The sequence below is a fragment of the Sorex araneus genome, chromosome 1, assembly GCF_027595985.1.
Source record: "Sorex araneus isolate mSorAra2 chromosome 1, mSorAra2.pri, whole genome shotgun sequence".
NCBI classification, from domain to species: Eukaryota; Metazoa; Chordata; class Mammalia; order Eulipotyphla; family Soricidae; genus Sorex; species Sorex araneus.
Window position 1 is genome coordinate 399,169,483 of NC_073302.1, and position 25,728 is coordinate 399,195,210.

The 25,728-nt window shown below is 33.2% G+C and overlaps 1 protein-coding gene across 6 annotated transcripts in view; it reads right to left on the bottom strand.

Moving 5' to 3' along the window:
* CD36 (CD36 molecule) overlaps nucleotides 1-25,728 on the bottom strand; it is a 170,202-nt gene that overhangs the window by 42,033 nt on the left and 102,441 nt on the right. The window contains exon 1 of one of the 6 annotated variants that reach the window (XM_004602139.2): nucleotides 17,001-17,084. The exons of 4 other annotated variants lie outside the window; for them this stretch is intronic. The gene's annotated coding sequence lies outside the window, so the exon portion shown is untranslated. Of the gene's footprint in view, nucleotides 1-4,150; nucleotides 4,248-17,000; nucleotides 17,085-25,728 lie in introns of those variants that run through there. One more of the 6 variants, XM_055121788.1, reaches the window with a different exon arrangement.

A 25,728-nucleotide genomic window follows, 5' to 3' on the forward strand; every position in this document is an offset into this window, starting at 1 on the left:
TTGTTTATCCAATATACTTAGTTTTCCCTCCCCCCTGATTCTTCATTTTAGGTTTTTGAGCCAGACCTGGTTGTGCGTACGGATCACTCCTGGCAGACTTGGGGGATCAGATGGGGTGCTGGGGATTAAACACAGGTTGAATTCATGGAAGGCAAGAACCTTTTCTACTGTACTATTTCTCTAGCCCCTGTACTTAGATTTCTTTTTTTTTTTTTTCTTTTTGGATCACACCTGGTAATGCACAGGGGTTACTCCTGGTCTGCACTTAGGAATCACCCCTGGCGGTGCTCAGAGGACCATATGGGATGCTGGGAATCGAACCCTGGTCGGTTGCATGCAAGGCAAATGCCCTACCTGCTGTGCTATTGCTCCAGCCCCTAGATTTCTTAACCCAGTTTTTTCATGTGTCAGAATAGGAAATTTTAAATAATTGCTGATGTTGTATTAATTTTATTTTTTATTAATCTTAATGAATATGGACATAAAATTTTATCTGTAATACTGTACTCCTGACATAAGTTTAGAAAGTGAAAAATAACAGATTCAAGGGGAAAAAAAACCCTAGAGACATGTGGAAAGAAAGAAGAGAAAATAAAAAGAACCATTTTAAGAAGTTCATGTTATTTTTTTGATTGTATGAAAAGAATCATCTAAGTTTCTCTCATACCCTTAGTCCAACTTTGCAAGAATGGGAAAATTTCCTCTCTCGCTCGCTATTAAAATCTTAAAGTTACAATGTTTCTAGAATGAATTTTCAAGCATTATGCCCTCGCTGTTGAAAACTTGGTGAAAACTGAGAAAGTGAGCATTTGCTGTCTAAGCCTGAAGTAGGTTAAACTATAAGAATTCTCTCCAATAAATAGATCAGAGCATCAGTAAAATTCTCAGACACTCTGTAATTATTTCCATTTGCAGATAAATCTGTGTTCCTTGGGAAACTCCACCCAGGAATGGAATGGTCCAGAGGTAAAATTCCTGGGATGTGAACTATGATACTTGAAAAAGTTTCGGATTACAAGAGTAAATAATAGTAGGGCCTGTATGGTATTTTCTTATAAGTGAGAATTTAAAATTTCCTATTTTGGTCATAAATCTTCTTTCTACTTTTCCAAAAATAGGAAATCATCTACACACTTGTATCTTTTATAACACTTACATTGTCAATTTTTGTATATGCAGCCTTTCTCCCTAGTAAATACAGAACATGCACACAAAAATCATTTGGGGAATGAGATGAATTCAGTAATAGTTTGAGTATGAGCTATAAAAATTAACTTTCAAAATCAGTTAAATCTCTTTGAATTTTTTCTGTCTTGTTTATTAGTTTGTTTAGGGACAACACCCAGCTGTGTTTAGGGCTAACTCCTGATTCTGTACTCGGGGATCATTCCTGGTGGGGGTTGGGGGACCATATAGGATGCCAGGGATTGAATCTGGGTCATCTACATGCAAGGCAAGTGCTTTACCTGCTAAACTACCTCCCCAGCTCCAAACAAAGTCTCTTTTGAATGCTTATATCATAATTATATATACTTACAAAAACGGCTACCCTAGGCATGGATAGAATGTGGATTAAATTGGAACCAATTGAAATGGATGTAAATCAGTGATGGAAATTTTGTCAGATAGAAATGGCATTAATTCAGCAATTTATAGATTTGTTTAGAGATATAATTCTCTTTCCAAATTTCTCACAGTCAACCCCCATATATAAAGATATTTCAAAGAAACTTTCTTCTGGATATTGAGGACAGATATTGTGGCCCTTAATCTCCCAGTAATATCTCACTTGGGCTCAGAGACTATTCACAGAATTCCATGACTCCGTAGAAAATTTTTCAATGAATACGCTGATTCCTCCAATGGATTTTTCTTATATAGTAGTCTTTATAATCCTTGCTCATATCTGCATTTCTTTTTATCATAAATGGGGTAAAATATATAATACAAACCTTGTGAACATATATACATGTAAATATATGTAAACACTTAACTAAATTAAGCTTCTAAAACATGATTTAAAGCTAACATGTTTTTCAAGTCAAGAAGAACTGAAATAGCAAGTACATTGGGCTTCATACATTATTCAAAGGGTTCTTCTAGAAACAAGACTCTTTTGGAGACTTTGATTGCAATATGCTTAAAATATTTCTCTTTAAGTCAATTTGATATAAGTAGAATTACCTAGGCTCATTGTTGAACTTTGATTTGTAGACACAAATACTATCCTATCTTTTTCACCTCAACTTTTATGACTGACAATAAATATTGTCATATTTACAAAGGATAAGCCTTGGGCCTTTGAAGTTAATTAATTTGGATTCAAATATAGGTCTTATTATTATACTTTCTGCTATTCAATTTTTATGTATCTTATAAAAATGACATTGTATGTGCCAACTTTAGAGTAGACTATATAAAATGTGGGCAGAGCAAATAATACTGTTTTAAAAAATTTTATTACAAAATGGTATTTTTAAAAACTCTGTTAATAAAATATTATATTGGAGAAATATTTTTGAAAACATCAATATAATAGCTATACAAATAAGAATGGCAATGTGTATATTCACAAAAAACAAGTTACTATAAAATCTGGTGAGATGATTCATTCGTTTTCTTTTTTTATATGGTAGCAGGGATCAAACCAAGGGCTCACACATGCAAGGATTTATTGTTTTCTTTATATAGAAATCATGAATAGCAAATAGAGAGTCAACTACGAGTTTTTAACAATGCTACTTGTGTGAATACTGCTTAGCCTTGGTTCAGATCAGTGAATTAGTATGACTTATGATTAAATCAGAAACTAGTTTTAAAAATGTTAGTAAATTAAGGTGTTTTTGAGAAACAAAATTAAAATATTGCATAAAAATTAGGATGGTAGCTATCAGTTTGAGGTAAACTCCAAATGTTTCAATGTGTTGCTCAACAACCACTCTAGTTGTAGTTATGATATTGCTTTCAGGCTAATGTCTTATGATGACTTTAATTCTTTGAACTTAATAAAATGTTTATTCATTTTTTTCTTTTTTTAAAATCCAAAGACACACTTATTTCAATAAGAATTTTCTTAAATTAACAAAAGGTTTGGTTTATTTGGGATTAATACTAAAACTCAACAATTTTGATTCAAAAGGCATTGAAAGACAATGAACCAAATGCTTTTTTTTGTTATTACTTAAAAACACTTTCGAATATTTGCTTGATAAATCCAGAAAGTAGCTGAGATTTACTCAAGAGAATTTATGCCATTCATAATTATACATGAATTTGCTCATTATAGCTAAAATTAAACTTTTAATTTCTCCAAGATGATTGTCTTTATTTTTACTTTATATCATGATTTAAGATAATAATTTTCAGTTTAATAAAGAACTTTATAAATAGCCCATATCATTAAATTTACTTTGCTTATTTTGCCAAAATTACAATGGTAAAATTAATTAAATCTAGCATATAAATTTGGAATTAATATGATTTACTATTTAAATAGAAAATTTGATTTTATTGTTCATTTAAAATATACTTAATAAGAACATGTGCAAAACACACATTGCCTTTAACCATGTCTGCAAAGTCACTTTGACCAATGATCACTGATTCAGATAGAAAATCAAACAAACTAATTACTGAATAATGACTGTATAAAATAAGTATACTTAGTATAATTGATACTAGAAAACATTAACATGAGTGGCAGGTTATTTATAAGAACTAATTTTATTATATTGATTTTAATTTATAATAATGTTCATTCACAATTTAAATTAAAAATTATGCATAAACAGCCTAAATATACAATGAAGATTTCAAATAATTATAATTAAACGGAAAATTATTTTAAATTTTAAAAAATCCTTACAGATGAATAATAAGTTTTGAAACATTGAGAACTGAATTGTCAATTGTTTGGACAAGTTTTTAATATTTTTTTAAAACATAAAATGTAGAAGATTGAAAACTGGAAAAAATATCACAACTCTTCATGATTAAATAAATCAAGTGACCTTAAAGTAACATTTACTGTTTTTTGATGTTGCTGTCATGATAACTTATTTATTCTATTTATATAGTGTTACTATTTCTTAGAATTTATAAGGTATAAAATCTCTTCATGTTTTTAATTAAAGAAAATCATGTGACTTACCTTGAGAAAAGATAAGAAGAAATTTTTAATCAAATGCTCCAACATCTGAACACACAGTTCTTAGTAGGACTAAACAGTGCTCTGAAGAAAACCCCTACACTGAAATCTGCATTACATAAAGCATATGAGTTTAAATATGCTTTGAAAAAAAAAAAGGATTACGTCAGAAGTCAGAAGCTACTATTTGGTTTGTTGCCAGAGGAATTTTTTTTTTTTTGAAAGGAAAAGAAAGCCACGCATATCACACTACTGGCCTGGCTCATGTATTTTCCTGGTCTTGTTAGGACCCATCACCTATATACTCAGCAGTACGGAGTCTCTCTCTCTCTCTTTCCCTCTCTCTCTCCCTCTCTCCCTCTCTCTCCCTTTCTCTCTCTCTCTCCCTTTCTCTCTTTCTCCTCTCTCTCTCTCCCTCTCTCTCTTTCTCTTCTCTCTTCTCTCTCTCTCTCTCTCTCTCTCAATCTCTCTCTCCCTCTCTCTCTCTCCCTCTCCTCCCTTCAGCTGAATTTCTTCATCCAAATAAGTCAGAGGCCAGGGAGATAAAAAAGAACTGACTTGTTAAATTACCTCTGATATATTCTGGTTTACTATGCAATCATTAGTCCCAGTGATGAAATGGGTCTGGAGTGGAAAATATAAAGTCAAATAATAAAAATCATGTCATGACTTTTAAATAAAAGCCTCTCTTCTGCAAAGCATTAATATGAAAATCTTTGAGATGAATAATCTTTAAAACAATTAGGGACTGGGATGACAAACAGACTTACAGAAAGGAAATAGCCTATTGTTCTAACTGTAAGTCCTTTAAATGTTTATCATTTTCTGCTAGTTCTACCAAAGTGTCATGAGCATACACAATCTTATTACCCTCCCCCTCAAAAAAACCTTAATAAGATTTCTCATTAAAGCTTTCAGCCAGAATATAACCATTACATAACATTTAAATAGAATTACTATTAAAAATGAACTTTTAACATACAGGATATATGTACATAACTTACTTTTTCAAAAGTCATTTTACAATCGAATCAAATTAGAAGTTTCTACACTTTGGTAAAAATCTAAGACTATATTCTTATAAATAAATTCTCGGAACTATACAGACAGAATCAAATCTTTGGAAGGTCATGCAGTCATCTATTCGACAGGCCAGCTGGACGAATGTTTCCAAGTCACCCTTGAAATAAAACGAGCTAAGTATAACAGCGCAGGAATATATTTAGTCCATTAGATCATATTTAAGCCAGGCCTTATCATTGGACTGCTCATGCTAGACCTTCTGGGCAAGTTGAATCTTTGAATTTGTTAGCAATTCCATGCTAGCAGAGAAGAACCCAAGTGCCCATCTTTCCCACAAGCATTGCTTTGTTTTTCCAAGGCATTTTTAACTGGCATTATTCAAAACTGGTAAGTTAGAAAATACTTCAGGTATATAGAGAATCACACCCACCCACATCTCAGACCAGGCAATTACAATAAAGTAGAAACAAATTTAACAATTTTACTTTGGTTTATATTTTCCAATGTAACTTGCAGAAATTTTAAGATAACTTATGAAAATGATTTCCTTAGATCTGTGACCATTCATCTTTGTTACATTATTTAAAAGCTACATACAATTTAATTTAAAATATTCCTAAATATAATGTTCTGTATTTAAGCTAATTTGATATATTTTTTCCCTCAGCTTTTTAATTACCCCTGATACACGTACTCTGCCCCCATAATGACAATTCAGAAATAGTTTTTCAGCTTATCCACTGGGATGGAATGCATTTTAAAGAGCATATTTCAAACATGTTACATGGGTAGTTAAATTATAGTGAAAACTTGAGCAATACTAGAGAACACTATTTTAGAAAAACATATCATGCATAATTAATACCTAAGTTGATGCTGAACTTGCTTGGAATACTTAATCAGTCTAATGCCATCCTAATCCTCTGATTCTCTGGAGAGGGAAATGTCACACTCCCAAGAGCAGAATCAAATTTACATTCCCAGAGGCAGCTGCTAAGTATTCAATGCCAGAGACAACAGTTCCTTAGCACACTAGACCTAGAAAGCTCATGACTAAATAAAGTTTACACCCACATATTCAGAAGAAAGCAAACCGTACAAGTAAATGATAAGACAGACATGTACTGTACCCATTTCAGAGTAATAAACTGTGGAGGATTTGATCAAAAAAAAAAAAGATAGATGTACCACAATATTTGGAAGGAATCTATTTGTAAGACAACTGATCTTACTTTACGTAAATTCACTATACAATTTAAAATTAATTCTTAAATTTATGAGAGGAATAAGTGATTAAAATTTTAATATGCTGAAGCCACCTTAGGTATAGTTCTTTGGGAACTAATGTTTGTCTTAGACACCACAAACGGTTTGGAATCAGACAGGCATTAATGAATCCTGATGCTAAGCTCCAGTTATAACATTGAAGATTAAGAGTTATGACTGCTTAGTCTTACTTTTATAACCGAAATATGGATAAAAGTAAGACAGTGATAATAATAACTACATGTGGTGAGTGGCATATGATGTTTTAGGCACTACATCAGCATACACAGGTGTTAAGATACATTAGACATATCAATCTTCTGCTAGGATGTTGATTCTTTGAGGGAGTAGCATGAACAGCATTTGTTTAGTTCACTGTTGAATCTCTAATACTCAAGGCTCATAGCTGTTAGTAGTTGAATAAATGAACTTATGTATTGATTGTTAAAACCAGATTTATTTAAATATGTGAGAATTAGAAATCAGAGGCTATTATGCTGCTTATTTCTATGACAAATACACAATGATTTGACTGGAATGAAGAGTATCTGTTCTAAGTAAATGACTTTCCACAAGATCCACGCCACTCCATATCTTTGGATTCTAGCACTAAACTGGCTGGCCAAGAATCAGCTGGAGTTACCCCCAGAGCCCGTGGAGATTATTTGGGAGAACCGCCGTCAAATCAATTCCTCAATAAAAGGGAATTAGCTCAAGTGTGAGCCCTGGAAATAACCACTTTTCAGGTAAGGAAATCTTGTTTGAGAAAGTATTATTAAATCCTGATCATTTATGCACACCATGAGTGTGAGACTGCCTCCATTCATCACTCACACTTATTTATATGAAAACTAAATACATCAGTACCAATTTCTTTGTGGGTAATTAATTAAGAGAATCTAACCTAGATTTTTTATTAGCTACTTATAGTTTGTAACAATTTTTTAAATATCCTTGTCCATTTGTATCTTCTGAGTTTACTCTTTTCTTATGCTATATAAATATAGCCATACTTCTGATATTTGATCATTTTTTAAATGACATTTAAAGTTTTGGTATAATATTTTGGAAATTTTTTATTTTCATATCATTCACTTTCATAGTCTTTTCTTTAAACTATGATGTCTTGCTTTCCCTACTTTAAGCCTATGGAAAATTATAACTTTCTTCAGCATTTTTCTGGTTCAGAAATAGTGTTTATAGGTATGCTGATTCATGGAACTGAACCCATGAAGTAAAAGAGGAAGAGTGAGGTGAATGAGTAATTTATGTATTGCAACATATTTGAGATGCAGATGATAGATACACTATAGGGATTTCGAGAAAAGGGATCACATGATGCAAATTCTGGACACGTTGATATTTAGAAGGTTTGTGAATTGGGTGAGACATAGTCATAATATCCCTAATTTTCTTTGGGGGGACATAACTGGCAATGCTCAGGATTCACTCCTGGCTCTGCCTCCAGGACTTACTCCTGGCAAGCTCTGAGGGTCATATGGAGTGCTGAGGATCAAATATGGATCAGCCATAGGCAAGGCAAGTACTATAGTCACAGTACCATTGCTCTGGTCCCTTACTGATTTCTTTTATGACAAACAGGATATCACAAACAGGATACCTATATCCTGAGGGTAAAATCAAATGAAATAATAGTTAAAATAATATAGTTTTAATATAGTTGTGCATGATTCTAATGTAAGAGAATTAACTGATACTTTTAAATTTTTTACAGTTTAGAAAATGAAAAAATTTTAATATACAAATATTGTGTCTTTAATCAAAGACAAATTAGGATGCCACTATTACAGAGTTAGCACCTAGCTGCTGGGTGTTGAAGCAAGTATTTCACAAGTGTTACTTTGTTGGCATAAAACTTTATGAGGTATTTTTGGTGCTAGCTTCTAGGATATAGATTGCAATCCCTAATGAAGGGTCAAGAAAATTTTGACAACAGTAAAAGACTTCTCACCAAAAATTACTTCAAGTGAGAACCCATTGTTTTGAACTGAAAATCAACCATGAAATAAATCAGAGACATCTTGTTCAATGTTCATCATATTGTATTTCACAGGTGAAAAAGAGTCTTGAATGGACAAAACTTCAGAAGCCCTATGAGCTGAGGTCCTACAGCTAATATGTGCCCAAAGAGAATTTAAGTCGAAAGTGACAAAATCTTATATGCTTTTCTGGAAAAATAAAAGATGCCAGCTAGTTTATTCTTTTCAAACTTTCATCTAAATAACATCTAAATATCCTGAAACAATATTGATAAAAAAATAATTTCTAAACCCAAAAAGGAAAAAATAATAACGAATGTGTTCTGTAAGTGGTAATTAAAATAATTCTTTTGAGATTAAAACAATGAATGAAAATATATTCTTATAACCAATAAACTCTCAAAAAACATAAATTGCCCATATAAAACCATAGGCAAAATGGAGGCGTTACTGGTGCCTGCTTGAGCAAATCAATGAGCAACGGGATGACAGTGACAGTGACAGTTTTATCTTTAGGAATATCCTCAGAGATTACTTACAATGAATATCAATACACGCAATTACATAATAGCTGTTTATATATATCTTTGCACATATATGCACATATATGCATAATTGTGTATTGATTATGTTTTACATCAGCATGTTTACAGTTTTTTGTTTGTTTTATTGGGGGGTACACAACTGATGATGTCATGGGCTGCTACTCTTGGCTCTGTGCTCAGGGAATTGCCAGACAGTGCTAGGGGGACCATATCTGGTGTCAGGGATTCTAACCAGGTATGGAGACACTGTCACATGCAAGGCAAATATTAAACTAGCACTTACACTTTATACAAACATTAAACATCTCTCTTTGGTAAGTAATAGTGTCATAGACAAAATTAAAATATGTACACATTTCTATTTTTAATGAATACTAAACACAGAAAACAATCAGTACAACAGTAATGAATGCCAGAGAAAAATTCATGAACTGAAATGTAGGTTTCCAACATAATACCATTATAAGAAAATTTAAGCACATTATAAAAGATAGATGCAGATTTAAAATTATGTTTGGACTTAAACCTATGGAATAGGGAATCAAATATAGAATGAAAGCAAACATACTGCATTTCAAACAGAATAAATTTACCCATGTGTTTATTGGAGTCCACTGTAAGAAATGTGATTAAGAGAGAAACTAGAGAACACCTCTGTCTAAGTGAATAATTTCCATGTGCATAGGTCCAGAACAATATGTAAACATCATAAACCATCTAAAAATGTTGGCAGCTTTATTTTGTACTTGAACAGTTTGCAAACTGATTTCTGTCTTTATGCAACATATGTGTCTTCTTCATTGTTTTTTCAACAAGTACTCGAAGAGGCAGAACTTGTTTATGCCTAAAAGCCACTCTTTGTTCTGTACTTGCAATTTAAGTAAACATCAGGCAATGAAGTATGAACTGCCATGGAATGCCACTCATAAATGACTCTACTAGTTTTGCTGGTTTTATACCACTTGATTAGTACACCTGTCCTCAGTGATTTCTAGGACACAACTGTTTTCTTAGTTATATTATTTCTATAAGCAGACACTTCTCTTCCACAATGCCTCCAGTTCATGGGTAAGGATACAAAAGTCCACTGAGATTCTTCTGTTGCCTGAATATCTTTTACTGTGCTCTTTAGTTCGTGCTTTGTCAACCACACAGTGCTTTCCTGTTTAAAATGAACACGCTGAGAATATCACTGTTTTCCCAAGTTGCACGCGCAAAATTTAAAGAAGTGTCCTCCATGTATTTCAAGGACTAAAAACATTTTCTGGACATAGTCCAAGATCATTGGTAGGCCTGTTTTTCCTCTCAGTTTCTGTAACTCCTCAGGGAAAATTGGGTAACAATAGTAGGCCTGAGGAAATAAGGCTACAGTGACTAAAGTATGGTGATGAAGTACATCCATAAAAATGGGAAACCACACCATTTTGTGCAACGTAACATTAAAACTCCTTTAATATTTGTCATGCTACAAAAAATATGTTCCAACTTACTATTTTAATAATAAATTTTAGCAGATTTTTTCCCTTTGCCAGTCTTCTCTGCTTTACTTTTTTCCCTCCTCTTTTCTTAATTATCCTATATTTATCTGTCGTAGTAATTTCTATTTTACTGCATCTCACTTTTGACTTTCTAATGTTCTTTGAAAAATAATACATGGTTTTAGCTATGTAAGGTTTGATGCATACAGGTCAATCAACTGCAATTTTAGCTATTCCTAAATTAGCAGGTCATGGGTTCATTGTTCCTTAACTTCTTATATATAACCCAATAGTATCCAATTCACAAATATTTCTGTTTTTCAAGGCACCCATCCTTGAAAGGCAGTTCAATACACGATAGTGGATTTTCAAATGTTAAAGTATGTAATAATGTACTTTAATTAAAATTGAGCCACGCTCTATCACTTATTATTTTAACCTAGTATTTACCATTCCATATGCTACAAAGATAATTAAGTTCTTCACATTATAAAGCTTATAATGCATAATTCATTTAAATAAATATTAATAACTAAGTTTTCTCCATTTTGATCTTCCATGTCATTTAACTTAGATTAGAGGCTCCTACACATATTTGAGCTGCTTCCCTTTTTTAAACAAATAATCACAAAGGGCACCCCTAAAATCCATTTTCCTTAAGTACTTAAACTGAAATCCCCTAACTGTACCTGAAGAAACTATTGCCCCCTGGATTATTTCAAGGCATTCCTGGGATTAGTATCAGCTACATTGGAAAACAGTGGGGTAAAGAAAAACATTGTAATAATTTTTAATTCATTACTTTTAACTCACTCATTTATTAGAATATAGTTTTATTCTAATTCAGTCTTTTGGTGCAAATTAATGACTGGATAAACTTCTTACGAAACAATGCTACTGTAAAATATATTTCTCCTTCAGACCATCCTCTATTAAGTAAATAAAATCAAAGAATGCTCAATGTCTGTTTACAGAAAAGCAAATAAATTTTAAGATTTATTGGGAGATGGGGATCTGGCTTTGATATTACTGAATAAAGCCCTTTCAATTTACTAAATAATCATCTCCAAGGTATATATCAATATGAGTTTTCTGGAGGTAAGACAATGTTGAGTAACTTAACAACCTCAGACCATTGTGAGTTCTGTGTGGTAAGAAGCAGGTTCAAAGGTCTTGGTGGCAGATGTCATTTCTAGAGATACCCTTTCATACTGAGTTCCAATGGAAATGTTGAAAACATCAACAGCAATACTGTGTCCTGGGCTTCCCAGTTAAAAGGGCTGAAGCAGATGCTTTGCATGTTTGAGACCCTGAGTTTGATCTCTAGCATCACATGGTTATCTGACTTCCAACACCATTGACTGTAGCCCTGTGACCTTTATCTATGCATTGCTGGGGATAGTATAGAACCATCAGACCCACATCTCTGGTCTCAGTATCAGGGACAATAATCCTCAGGAACACAAGTATGGCTAGTGAGATTCCCTTTATGCCCCTGCCTCCATACTTTGATTTATAAAATGTGTATTAACATGGCATTTTCCTCTGAAAATGCTAATATTTTACATAATATATTCCTTTATTTGATGAGATAGGAAGTGAAGTTACATGAAGTAACATATGGTGCTCTGAAACTTCATGATTTCACCTGGCAATGCTCAACAGATAATTATGTGTTCAGGTGCAGCTGTGTGAAAGCATATGCTTTAAACCCCTATAATATCTCTAGAGTCTCCAATGAATAGATATTGAAAAAATTATATAATAGGCATCACAGCACAGTTTTAAAAGTGATACTGGTAACCCAAACATAGTGTACAATTAATGGCATACTAAGAACATACTATAAATATAGGAATTTATTTTCAATATATGATGTTGAAAAACTAAACAGACACAAAGGATAAAACAAGATCATTTTCGTACACTATACACAACTATTAATTAAAAATAAAACAAATAGCAGTACTCCTACATTATTTAAAAAATTAAAAAAAATAAATTAGGACTTAAACATAGTCCTGACACCTTAAGACTCAGAAAAAAAAAAAGTAGGTATTGACAGTTTCAAAATGTCATGGGAACTTAATTCTAAAGGCAAGGGGGAAAAAGCAAAAATATGTAAATTATAACTGTGCTAAAAAACCTTCTGTAAGCAAGAAAACCAATGTCCTAGACTTAAAGATAACTTACTGATTAGAAAATACTTAAAAAGCATCTAAGCTGGTATATGACAAAAATGTATAAACAAAAAATTTATAAATATCAACCAAAAATAACAACTCAATTTAAAAAATATATTAATAAAGATTCAAACACTAGTAAAGAATGTGGAAAACAATTAGATAAATGAAAAATATGTATTATAAATTAATATTAGGAAAAATTCAAAACAAAATAACAATAACATAGCACCTTACTCTTGTTAGAATGAATAATATCCAAGTGTCTACAAAACAATACTTATATACTTTTGGGGGGAGGGGAACGGGGAAGCACACCCAGCAGTGATCAGGGCTTACTCCTGGCCTTGTACTCAGGAATCACACCTGGCAGGCTCAGGGGACCAAATGAAATTCCAGAGGTCAAACCCAGTACAGCCACATGCAAGACAAATGTTGTTGTTTCCACTGTACTATCTCTCTGGTCTGAGCTTTTATATACTCTTAATGGGGAATATATATACATATATGTACATATATATGTATACACATATATACACATATATATTTTTATATATGTGTGTGTAGTCACTATGGAAAATATTATGAAGAATCTTAAAAAGACTAAAAATATAAATACCATATGACCCAACTATTCTACTCCTGGGTACTTATCCAAAAAATATGAAAACTGTATTTTAAATAATATGCATGTACTGCTATGTTCATTACAGAATTATTTTCAATAGATAAGGATTGAGAACAACCTAAATGTCCTTCAAGATAGTAATGTACAGAGAACACATACATATATATAGCCATATATAGATATGTGTATATATATACATATATATGTATATACAAAATGTGTGTGCAATAATATGACCATTGCCCAATTTTGTTGACATATTAAAAGATTCATAACATTGATAAACAGAAGAATTCTCAAGAAATATATAATGAAAAGATGAAATTTTAAAGAAATATATAATGAAAAGATGAAATTTTAAATAATATGCATGTACTGCTATGTTCATTACAGAATTATTTTCAATAGATAAGGATTGAGAACAACCTAAATGTCCTTCAAGATAGTAATGTACAGAGAACACATACATATATATAGCCATATATAGATATGTGTATATATATATACATATATATGTATATACAAAATGTGTGTGCAATAATATGACCATTGCCCAATTTTGTTGACATATTAAAAGATTCATAACATTGATAAACAGAAGAATTCTCAAGAAATATATAATGAAAAGATGAAATATTACCAAATATTTATTGCCCCATTAAAACATGAACAATAATAATTCTTTTACTCAAAATAGAGTTTTATAAGATACATTCTTGAATAAAAACATCAAAATGCATAAGTGCATAAATGCCAAAACCCAAGAGAAAATGCCAATAAATAGAACCTGGTAGCTGTTTTGTCTCAGGAGAGGCTGCTAGTTGCACCTTTTCTATGGACCATGATAAACACACACAAATTAGATCAATAAAAGATGAGATAAATAGAACCCCTACATATTAAGAGGTACAAAGAAAATCAAAGATTATGTATAGCATAGATCTGTATAAAATGAAGGTGACACTAAAATCTGAAAACACAAAATTAGAAAGGGCAAAATTATATATAAAATATCTTAAAAACAGCAAATACTTGTAATGAAAATAAAGGTAGGTGCCCTCACATCTTCACTGAAAAAATATTCTTTTCAAATAATTTGATTTTAAATACAATTGTGTGTATCATATATGAAATAAATGTAGGAATATATAATAAGCAATTAATGCATTTGTTGCATTTGTAGGTGAATAAGCATTACTATTAATTAAAATGCTACTAAATATTGTACATATACTCATATACCTATACATATATACCCATAGGGGTATCTTTAGAAGGTTTTGGATACAATTATTTATAAAAGTCTAGTTTTAAGTCATGTTATATAGATTATATACTATACAATACTAGTCTTCCTCTATTGTGATTTTAATGCAAATTTATACATTTATCAGCACACATAGGTAATGGAGTAGTAGCAAGCAGGCATAGTAAATTTGAAACAACTAAACTAAAGGTTGAATTTATGCTTAATTTTCCTGTAGTTGGCCTCTGTTATAAATCACAAATGACTAATTTCAAAGTTGAGTGCCTAATGTAGACTAGAGACCGAACACAATGGCCACTCAACACCTTTATTGCAAACCACAACACCTAATTAGAGAGAGAGAACAAAAGGGAATACCCTGCCACTGTGGCAGGGCGGGGTGGGGGGAGATGGGACTGGGGAGGTGGGAGGGATGCTGGATTTACTGGTGGTGGAGAATGGGCACTGGTGAAGGAATGGGTTCTTGAACTTTGTATAAGGGAAACATGAGCACAAAAAATGTATAAATCTGTAACTGTACCCTCACGGTGATTCACTAATTAAAAATAAATACATTTAAAGAAAGTTTTTTAAATTCTTCAATTGTGTAAATTCTAAAATACTGATATAATAGATTTACATAATTTTAGCAGCAAAGTGATTTGACACAAAGCCAACTAAGTTAGATTTCCATATACTGATAAATTAGGTTGCCATAGCAAGCCCATAATTACAAAGTTCCTAAGCAACCAAAGACTCCAGACTCTGAATTCTTAGGAGTCCACTGATCTTTCATCATCCTTCTGGGAGAAGCATGAAAATGCGTGGTACCCAACTCACTGCAGGATTTTGATTACCCAGTAAAGCAGTAACCCCTGTAAAATGTCTTCTGTATTAATATGTGTTGATTAGATAATAATATTTATACTGGGAAATTAACTACTAAAATTACAAATGGGTCAAATTAGGGATGAAAATGATCAGTGCTTATTATTTGTCGTCAGATACATATATTAATTGAATAGGACACAAAATAAAAATAACTCTAAGAACAAAACAGTTCATATATATATGTTAACATTTATAAAGTCCTTATTTTAAATAAAAATTTATCTGCTTAGCAGAATCACTATGTAGAAAATCATTTAAATTTGTTTTCTTGTTGTATATTTAGGTAACCTATAAGCATAAATCAGTGTTTTATATCATTTTGTTTGAAATACTACAGCTTGTCTTGAATGATTAAATAATGTTAACTACCTATATGTCAAATAGAATTGCATAGATCTGAGTTATCAGCAAGATTGAGTTTATTCCCTAAATGATCATATATTTATGTTTTCTTTGTTTATGTTAAAAAACTTTCTTTGATCCTCTATCTACACAATATCATGGCAATACCATTGATCTCTTTTAGCTCACAAAGTTTATTTTCCAATATCATAGGTAATTTAAGTCACATTAAATGCTATTTAAACATATAGAACATCATATCACAATGCAAATAGAAACATATCATGCATAATATATTATTTGATGTGGCCAGTAAAATGATTATGACTGGATTCTATAAAAATTTACCTAGTTTTATCATCTGACTTTCTGTTATTCTATCGGCATTCTTTATAGCTGGTCTTTACCATGAAAAACACCATAGGACTCAGTTGAAAATCAAAAGTTGGGTTTAATTTAGCAGTCAATTTTTAATATCACTCTGATAGTCATAAATTGCTTCAAAGATTCAGTTGTCCTAGTCAGGTGTAATACATATAAACAAGTTCTCTGACCCAAGAGTGAGATAAAGTTGCAAAGTCACCTCTTAAATAAGCCATAGTAGACAGCAGTTATTCAGAGCAATGTTAGGAATGCCACCAGAAGAAACTGTCTGTAACCTCTAAAGATTACTGCTGAATCTATGAGGACAGAATCTTCTTCAGGACTGGGAAGACTGTCATGCTCTCTTAAATCTTAATATGAGTGTCCAGGATTTACTTAACTTTATATATTATAATTGTATGCCTTGGTAAAAAGTGACTCTACAACTTAAGTCTTTATGGGCATACTTTCTGATTAAGAACAGCTACACATGAATTTGTCCCTATAGTATATTTTCTAATTATATTGCTCCATTGTCAAATATGTATGTTGGAGAGTTTGAATAATTTTAAATATTTATGAGTCTTCTCTTACTATGTAGTATTTCAGTTATTACTGATAAGAATTAAAACATCTACTATAGCTGACCTGCATGGTCTGTTTTCTTTTAGATGCACCTCACTAAAAGTTTGGGAAAGGCTCCTTCATGTATGTAACGTTTCATATCCTCTCAACTCCCTAAGAGAAGAGAGAAATGGAAACATGCACAAACTGAGCAAGAAACAAAGCAAAACTGAGGCAAAGTAAAGATTTTAGTACTGCAGGCACCCAGTCTTGAGTTCTATGTTGTTAGCCTAGACTCTAAAGCGATCACAGAGGCGTAATTACCAGTTAGAAGTCCAGATGAGAAAAGTGCAAGGCCACCAATGTTAAGGTACTTTCAAAGTGCTGTTGAAGACCGGGTAATTAACACTGATGACTCTGGTTGTGCTTGCCCCAAGTGCAGGTTCAAATCATTGCTCTACATCAGCTAGCCCCACCTCCAAGAATCCAAGAATGGCTGTGAAATTTTGATTGACACTCCAGTGAGACTGCTGGATTCCTGAACCAAAGTAAACCCTGCAGCTGTTTGCCAACCTCTCCAGGGTGAAAAGGAGCTGTTCTTCACCCGGATTCTTTCTTCAAAACAAAAAATGAAAAGGGAGAAAAAATAAAAGGATGAAACGATTATTCTGTGACGTTTAAAAGAACACAGAAGCAACTCCCTCTCAGGGGATAGCCCTACTTATTTTCTCACAGGAATCCCCTTGAGTCTTTTCATTCTGTGTCTATGTTACAGGACTTTACAGTCCTCCTAGGAACCTCATAACAACGTGCACACTGGTCTTAAATATCAACATGTAAGAACTTCAAAAATAAGAGTTCTAAAACGGGGCTGGAGCGATAGCACAGTGAGTAGGACGTTTGCCTTGCATGTAGCAGACCCGGGTTTGATTCCCAGCATCTCATATGGTCTCCATAATACTGCCAGGAGTGATTCCTGAGTGCAGAGCCAGGAATAATCCTTGTGCATCATCTGGTGTAACCCAAAAAGAAAAAAACACTAAAACGAAGTATGGTATATAGTTGCATTAGAAAATATGTGATTTTTTTCAGGTCACTTAAGACTAATTTTCAGGGATCAACATTAAACTAAAGTATATAACTGATGATGACGTATGTGATTAATTATATGGCAAATATGTGCTTAGAACCTTACCAAAAGTATGATTTCTATTTTGAAGTTTTCTTTAATATATTCCAAAATAAAATAAATGCTGCGGAGATAGCTCAAAGGGTTGGTGTGCATGATTTGCATGCAAGACACCAAATTGGCATCTTGGTACACTTTCCTGAAGAGGAGCTTCTATTCACTACCAATTGTGGCACAAAAATCAAAAGGAAAAATAAATGATCAAGCACTAAGTAATTTTAGTCTACTTTCTCAAAGCTACCCTAGTTTTAACATGTATTCTAGAACTGTTTATTTACCATAAAATATTCTAAAATTTATAGATTTACTGGAGTGATAACACAGCGGGTAGGGAATTTGCCTTGCATGCGGCCGACCTGGGTTCAATTACTCCGTCCGTCTCGGAGAGCCTGGCAAGGTACTGAGAGTATCCCGCCCGCGCGGCAGAGCCTGGCAAGCTACCCATGCCTAAAACAGTAACAGGTCTCACAATGGAGTCGTGACTAGTGCCTGCTCGAGCAAATAGATGAACAATGGCCTGACAGTGCTACAGTGCTACGTCATAGATCACATATAAAATGCAGAAATTGTAAATTTTAAGAATGAGGTTTCCATTGGCAAAAGTAACTATGTAAAAGATTTGCGAATTGCTTAAAATATTACTACACCCTATTCTTACATTACAGATATAAAATTTCACCAAGTCCAGGTGCCTGACTGAGTTGAGACATACCCCATGCCTTAGGTCTTAAATTCAGGTCATTCTTGGTTCCTTTACTCAGATGAGCTTTAAATCAAATTCTCTAGTAAGGATGTTAAACGTGGGCCTCTTGATTAATGCTCCATACAAAATCTACTGGAATTCTTAAAAGGACAGGGTGTTTGGACTATAGGAAACATATGGAGTAGGATAGGTTCCTTCTTCAACTACTGCAATCAGAAGTCAATCTGAGTAGGTTTTCACTATGACTGTTTTGGAGAGAAGAACAATGGCTCTCTCTGCAATTATCTACTGAAAACTTTCTAGCAATGTTTATTAAGATCACTCAATAATGATGTGTGCCCCAGATGGATACGATCCTTCAGAGAAGGCAAGCAAAGATAAATGAAGAAACTCTCAAGGAGTCACAGTCTTGAAATGTACCTGATGCCCAGAGGATAATTCTACATAAAGATTCTAAGGCAGAAATTTTTCAAGTGTCCTGAACTCATAGGACTTCCACATCTATGAGATATAAATAGCAGTGACTTTTAGTTTAAAGACCTTTCACCCAAATCTGTCAGACACACTTTTTTTTTCTTTTTCTATTCATGACCTTTGGATTGTAGAAACAGAAATAATTTTAGGAACTTTGTCTTGAGTGTTTAGCTTTTTGAGATCTAAGGAGCAAGAAATGCTGGTTCTAAATTGCTGAAATTGATTTAAAAGAAAAAAAAACAAAAACCTGTCAAGTAAATTACTGATCTTTCCTGTCTTTCCTCATATATTCTTATTTCCTCTGCTTTTTAGCTCTTTTTACACATTTTTTACACAGATTTTGGTCTAACAACACATATAATCATTTTACTTTTATCTCATTGTTTTTTGTTCTTTTTCCACAACACCTGTATATTTAATACTAAGTGTAGGATAATTGACATAGTTTGTATCTCTTTCTGATTCAAAATACATTAAATACTCTATTGCAGAGTACAGATGACTTTTTTTGTGTGTGTGTGTGGTGCCAGGAATCAAAACCAAGGTCTGTATACCTGGTCTATATACAAGGTCTATATACAAAGCTTATACTCTATTACTCTAATGAGCTACATTTCTGGCCCCTGAAGTGACATTGATTTGTGAATTATTCAGACTTCAGTGAACAATTACATTTTCAAATATTAAGCAATTAAATATTATAATATTTTATAAGTTAAAATAAATACTCAAATAATATAATACTTACTAATATAATACTCAAATACTCATAAAATACTCAAATACAAAAATAAAATGCTTATAATCAATTCCTATAGATTATTTTTCTCCTTATGATAGACAACTTAAAAGAGGGTACTGAAAGGAATAAATACTTAATTTTTTTCATTAAATCACTGTGTGATACACAGTTACACAGTTGTTCATGATTTGGTTTCAGTCAAACATGTTCCAACACATGCTCCTTCACCTGTGTACATTTCCCACCCACCACCAATGACTCTAGTTTCCCTCCCAACCCCACAACTCCAACCTGCCTCTTTGGCAGGCACTTTACCTCTCTCTCTCTCTCTCTCTCTCTCTCTTTCTCACTCTCTCTCTCTCTGTTTTTCTCTCTCTCCTCTCTCTCTCTCTTACCTCTCTATCTTTTCTCCCTCTTTCTCGTCTCACTTTTCTTTGGGGCATTATGCTTTGCAATACAAATATTGAAAGGTTATTGTGTTTGTCTCTTTATCTACTTTAAACATTCAGTTCTTGTCCGGAGTGACTATTTTAAACTATCACTGACATAATGGGTCCCTTCTCTATACTAATGCCCTCCCGCTGCACTTGTGGAAATCTTCCAACAGTGGAACAATCCTCCTGGCCCTTGTTTCTATTGTCTTTGGTTATTAGTCTCATACTATTTTTTTTTATATCCCGCAAATGGGTGCAATAATTTTATATCTGTCCATCTCCCTCTGATTCATTTCACTCAGCATGACACTATCCATGTTCAGCAATTTATAAACAAATTTCATAACTTCATTTTTCCTGGTGGTTGCATAGTATTCTATTGTGTAGATGTATCATGATTTTTTTTTTTATCCAGTCATCTGTTCTCAGGTACTTGGGCTCTTTCCAGATTTTGGCTGTTGTGAATAGTGCTGCAATGAACATAGAAGTGCAGAGGATTTCTCTGCAATATTTTTAGGTTACTGGGCCATATTCCCAGAAATGATATTTCTGGGTCATATGAAAGCTCAATTTCTAGTTTTCTCAGGAATTCCCATATTGTTTTCCAAAAGGCCTGGACCAGTTGGCCTTTTGGAAATGACCATTTTATCCTATCATGATGATGCCTCCCATCAACAATGAATGAGGGTCCTTTTTTCCCCCACACCTATGACATTTTTCAAATAGATCAAACAATCCTGAAATTCATACGGAAGAGTAGATTCACATGAATAGCTAAAGTAATCCTTGGGAAAAAGAAGATGTTATGTATTACCTTCTGCCACTTCAAACAAAACAGTATTAATTAAAACAGCCGGGTATTGGAATTGAGTTGAATATTCTGACACCAATCCTTAATATATAATCATTTGATCTTTAAAGAAGAAAGAAAAATGAAGTGGAGCAAGGAAAGTCTTTTTAACAAGTGGTACAGGGAAAGCTGGGGCAAAAAATGAAATCAGACCTACATTTAATACTAGGTACAAAAGTCGGATTATAATGGATTAAACACCTCAATATCAGACCTGAATCCACAAGGTATATGTAGGAGGAAAATGTAGACAGAGCCCTCCATGACATTGTAACTAACATGATCTTCAAAGGTGAAACACCATTGACCAAGCAAGTGGAAGCAAAGATTAACAAATGTGCCTACATTAAACCAAGAAGCATCTTTCCCTTAAAAGAAATGGTGACCAGGGGTCTGGGGGTGTGGGGGGAGGGGGGAGGTATACCGTGATTCTTGGTGGTGGAATATGTGCACTGGTGAAGGGATGGGTTTTTGAGCATTGTATAACTGAGATTTAAACCTGAAAGCTTTGTAACTTTCCACATGGTGATTCAATAAAAGAATAAAAAAAGAAATGGTGACCAAGATAAAAAGCCAGCCCATGAAATGGAAAGAATTATTTACCCAATACCTTCTGATAAAGAGTTAATATACAACATACATAAGTCACTGGTAGAACTTTGCAAGAAAAAAGTACAACTCAATCAAAAAAGGTGGAGAAAAAAATGAACAAAAACTTTCTCAGATAAGAAATACAAATGGCAAAAAGCCACATGAAAAAGTGCACTACAGGGGCTGGAGAGATAGCACAGCGGGTAGGGCGTTTGCCTTGCACGCGGCCGACCCGGGTTCAAATCCCAGCATCCCATATGGTCCCCTGAGCACGGCCAGGGGTAATTCCTGAGTGCAGAGCCAGGAGTGACCCCTGTGCATCGCCAGGTGTGACCCAAAAAGCAAAAAAAAAAAAAAAAAAAAAAAAAAAAAAAAAAAAGTGCACTACATTGTTAATTTTCAGGAGATACAAATCAAAACATTGAAATATCACCTCACACCACAGAGATTGGCACAGATCAAAAAGAACAAAAACAACCAGTGCTGGCCTAAATGCTTCTTAAGATATTACTATGGCCTCAGTGTCAGTGTAAATGGTTTTATGTTATTAGGTCTCCAAATATTCTGAAAACTTAGTGTTATTAGAAATTTATGTTTAGTAAATATAAAAGAAGATAATTTACAAAGAGTAAAATAGGAAAATAAGTTTTATTAATATTAATATTAAATGGATTATTGAGTTAATGCATCCTAGATTGGAAGTAATATCAAAGATCAATAGAAAAATATAATGATTAAATTATATTTTAATTAAGTAAAGTCTTTCTTACCATATCTGAGTCTTTAACTTTTGTCATATAAATCTCTTAGTGGCAGTGTCAGACTATGCTATAATAACATGTTAGAATATTTATATTACTTTTATATATATTACAGTGAAAATAAATATTACTTGTCAATCATTTAATCTAATTAAATATTTGTCCTTGGTATCTGATAACACTGATTCAGATATGACAAAAAATCAATAAAATAAAGTCCAAGGTTATTGAGTGTAATTAAAAAGATATATAGAAAAAAATATTATGAAGTAACATAACAGAAAATATAAAGGAAGGTTAATGGTTGAGAAAAATTCTACATAACCTCTGAAGTTTTAGAATTGAGTGACAAACGTCAAAAGAATAGCTGATTTTCAACTACTTCTTCCTGCAGAGTTTGAATCACAGCCTAACTACTACATATACTACAAATACTACATACAGGGAGGGTTACAAGTGGATCATATCTCTCCATCTTTAGAAAGATACAATTATTTCTATCAGCAGCCAGTAATCTCAGGAAGAAAATAAAAACATTTTGTGATGAATTTAAAATAAATGAGATTAGAGAAAGCATTTTAAATAAATTGGGTGTATTCTATGTTCAGGCACTTATAGGAAAATATTTAGTTTTGTCTTAGAATTCAAAAGCAATTGTGTTAAACTGCCATAAATTATAAGTTTTCTGGCACAAATAAGCTCAAGAAAGAACTTGCAGGAGAGATATTTTCGGTAGCTCGCCTGGCTCTCCGAGAGGGGCAGAGGAATCGAACCAGGTCGGCCTCATGCAAGGCAAATGCCCTATCATTGTGCTATCGCTCCAGCCCATGTAGCATATAAAGTGATATATATCACCTTAATGATTTTTAAATTTAAAATTAGCTAGACTAAAATTAGCTATAGGGGCTGGAGCGATAGCACAGCGGGTAGGGTGTTTGCCTTGCATGCGGTCGACCCGAGTTTGAATCCCAGCATCCCATATGGTCCCCTGAGCATGGCCAGGGATAATTCCTGAGTGCAGAGCCAGGAGTAACCCCTGTGCATCGCCAGGTGTGACCCAAAAAGCAAAAATAAATAAATAAATAAATAAATAAAATTAGCTATAGTTCAAAAAAATGTTATGACAGAGATCTTTTGTTGTATTGTTAAGCAGAGTACATTTTAAAAAGATCTTAGGATATTTGTATATCTCATATTATAGATAAAGCATATCATCTTACTGTGAATGTTACGAAGTTTAGAGGAAGCAAACACTCATGTCTGAGCTAAGTAAACAAGAAATCTGAGGTGGTATAAATAATAATTCACAATAGAAACTTAAGTAATATGTTCTTATTTAAGTTAAGTAAGTGCAAAGTAGATTTATTATTAAGTACACATAGGAAAATATAAAAACTATTTTTCCTGTTTTTCTACCATAAAATATCCTAATAATATGGGGTCTTTAGTATGTACTATGTTGCAGATGAAGGCTATTTAGATATAGGTTTGCTTTAGTATCATTTATTCCCCACTCTTTAAGATCTTGACAAACCCAGGCTTTATGGATTTTATAATCTACCTATAAATGCCACCCAAATACAATGCATCCTGGTTATATTCAGTTTTAAGCTCCACCGACCTTACTAGAAGCAGATGCAAAGTGAGGACAGCTCTCTCTCTTTCTCTCTCTCTTTCCATGTGTAAGTCTACCTCTGGCCTCTGAGGGTGGTTTGTCCTGGATTCTTTCCCTCCTCTGGATTGCTCAACTGAATTAGGTAATAAGAAATAGAGTTTTGTTCACATTCAAATAGGTAACTCCCAAATTCCCCAGGGGCAGGGTGTAAATTCCTCTTCCTGAACCTTATAGACTTGAACATTTAAACTCATGAATAAGTTCTGATATAGACACCAAAAGAGAGGCAGCTGGGCAAATAATTATGAAATCTAAATGTAAACACCACTTTAATAATACTTTGCACCCCTTCCTCCATTAAGATGAACTAAACTTATTCCAGTGAATACTTTTTAAAACACCCATCAAAATGAAAAGCACATAGTTTTTTGGTGTTTTTTTTTAATTTTAACTATTTTTTGAAAATTGATTCATTCTGAGATACATAGTTACAAAGTTTTTCAGGATTGGGTTTCAGTCATACAATATTCCAACACACGTCCCTTCACCAGTGTATTTCCCACCACCATTCCACCCCCTTGGTGGCATGCACTTTTCTTCATTCTCTCTCTTTCTCTCATTCTCCTCTAATTTCCTTTTGGGCATTATGGTTTGCAATACAAGTAGTGAAAGGTTATCATGTTTATCCCTTTATTTTAGCACTCAGTTCTTGTCCAAAATAATCATTTCTAGCTATCACTGTCAGAGTGGACTTCTTTATCCTAAGCGCCTTCCTTTCTCCATCACTTGTTTCAAGCTTCCAACCTTGGGTAGTCCTCCTGACCCATGTTTTACTATCTTTGGGTATTAGTCTCATACTATTTTTTTTCTTTCTTTTTAAAATATCCTTAAACCAGTGCAATCATTCTATGTCTGTCCCTCTCCCTATGACTACTCATTTCACTAAGCATGATAACTCTCCAGGTTCAGCAATTTATAAGCAAATTCCATGACCTCATTTTTCCTGGTGTCTGCATAGTGTTCAATTGTGTAGATGTACCATAGTTTCTTTATCCAGTCATCTGTTCTCAGGCACCAGGATTGTTTCCAGATTCTGGCTATTGTGAATAGTGCTGCAAATGAACACAGACGTGCAAATGATTTTTCTGCAATATTTTTTGGAGACTGGGTTATATTTCCAGAAATGATATTTCTGGGTCATATGATAGCTCAATTTTGAGGTTTTTGAGAAATTCCCATATTGTTTTCCAAAAGGCCCAGACCAGTCTGCATTCCTTCCTCCCTTTCTCCTTGCATTCATACCAGCACAGGCTGTTCTTGTTCTTTTTGATGTTTTCCCGTCTCTGTGGTTTGAGATGTTATCTCATTGTTTTTTTTTTATTTGCATCTGTGATGATTAGTGATGTGAAGCATTTTTTATGGGCATTTTGGTCATTCATATTTCTTCTTTGAGGAAATTCTATTAATTTCTTTTCCACATTTTTGATTGGCTTGAAAATTTTATTTTAGGTACTGTGATTTATAATACTGCTAATTGTAAGATTTATACATAAAAATTTTTCAGCACTCACACCCCCTGTTAGAGTGTCTGTTTCCTACAGAAGACAGCCAGTAGGAAGCAAAAAGGATATACTCTATAATCCAGACACTTTCATGAGATAGCAGTGTAGAATTCATGGAAATAAGAGTACAA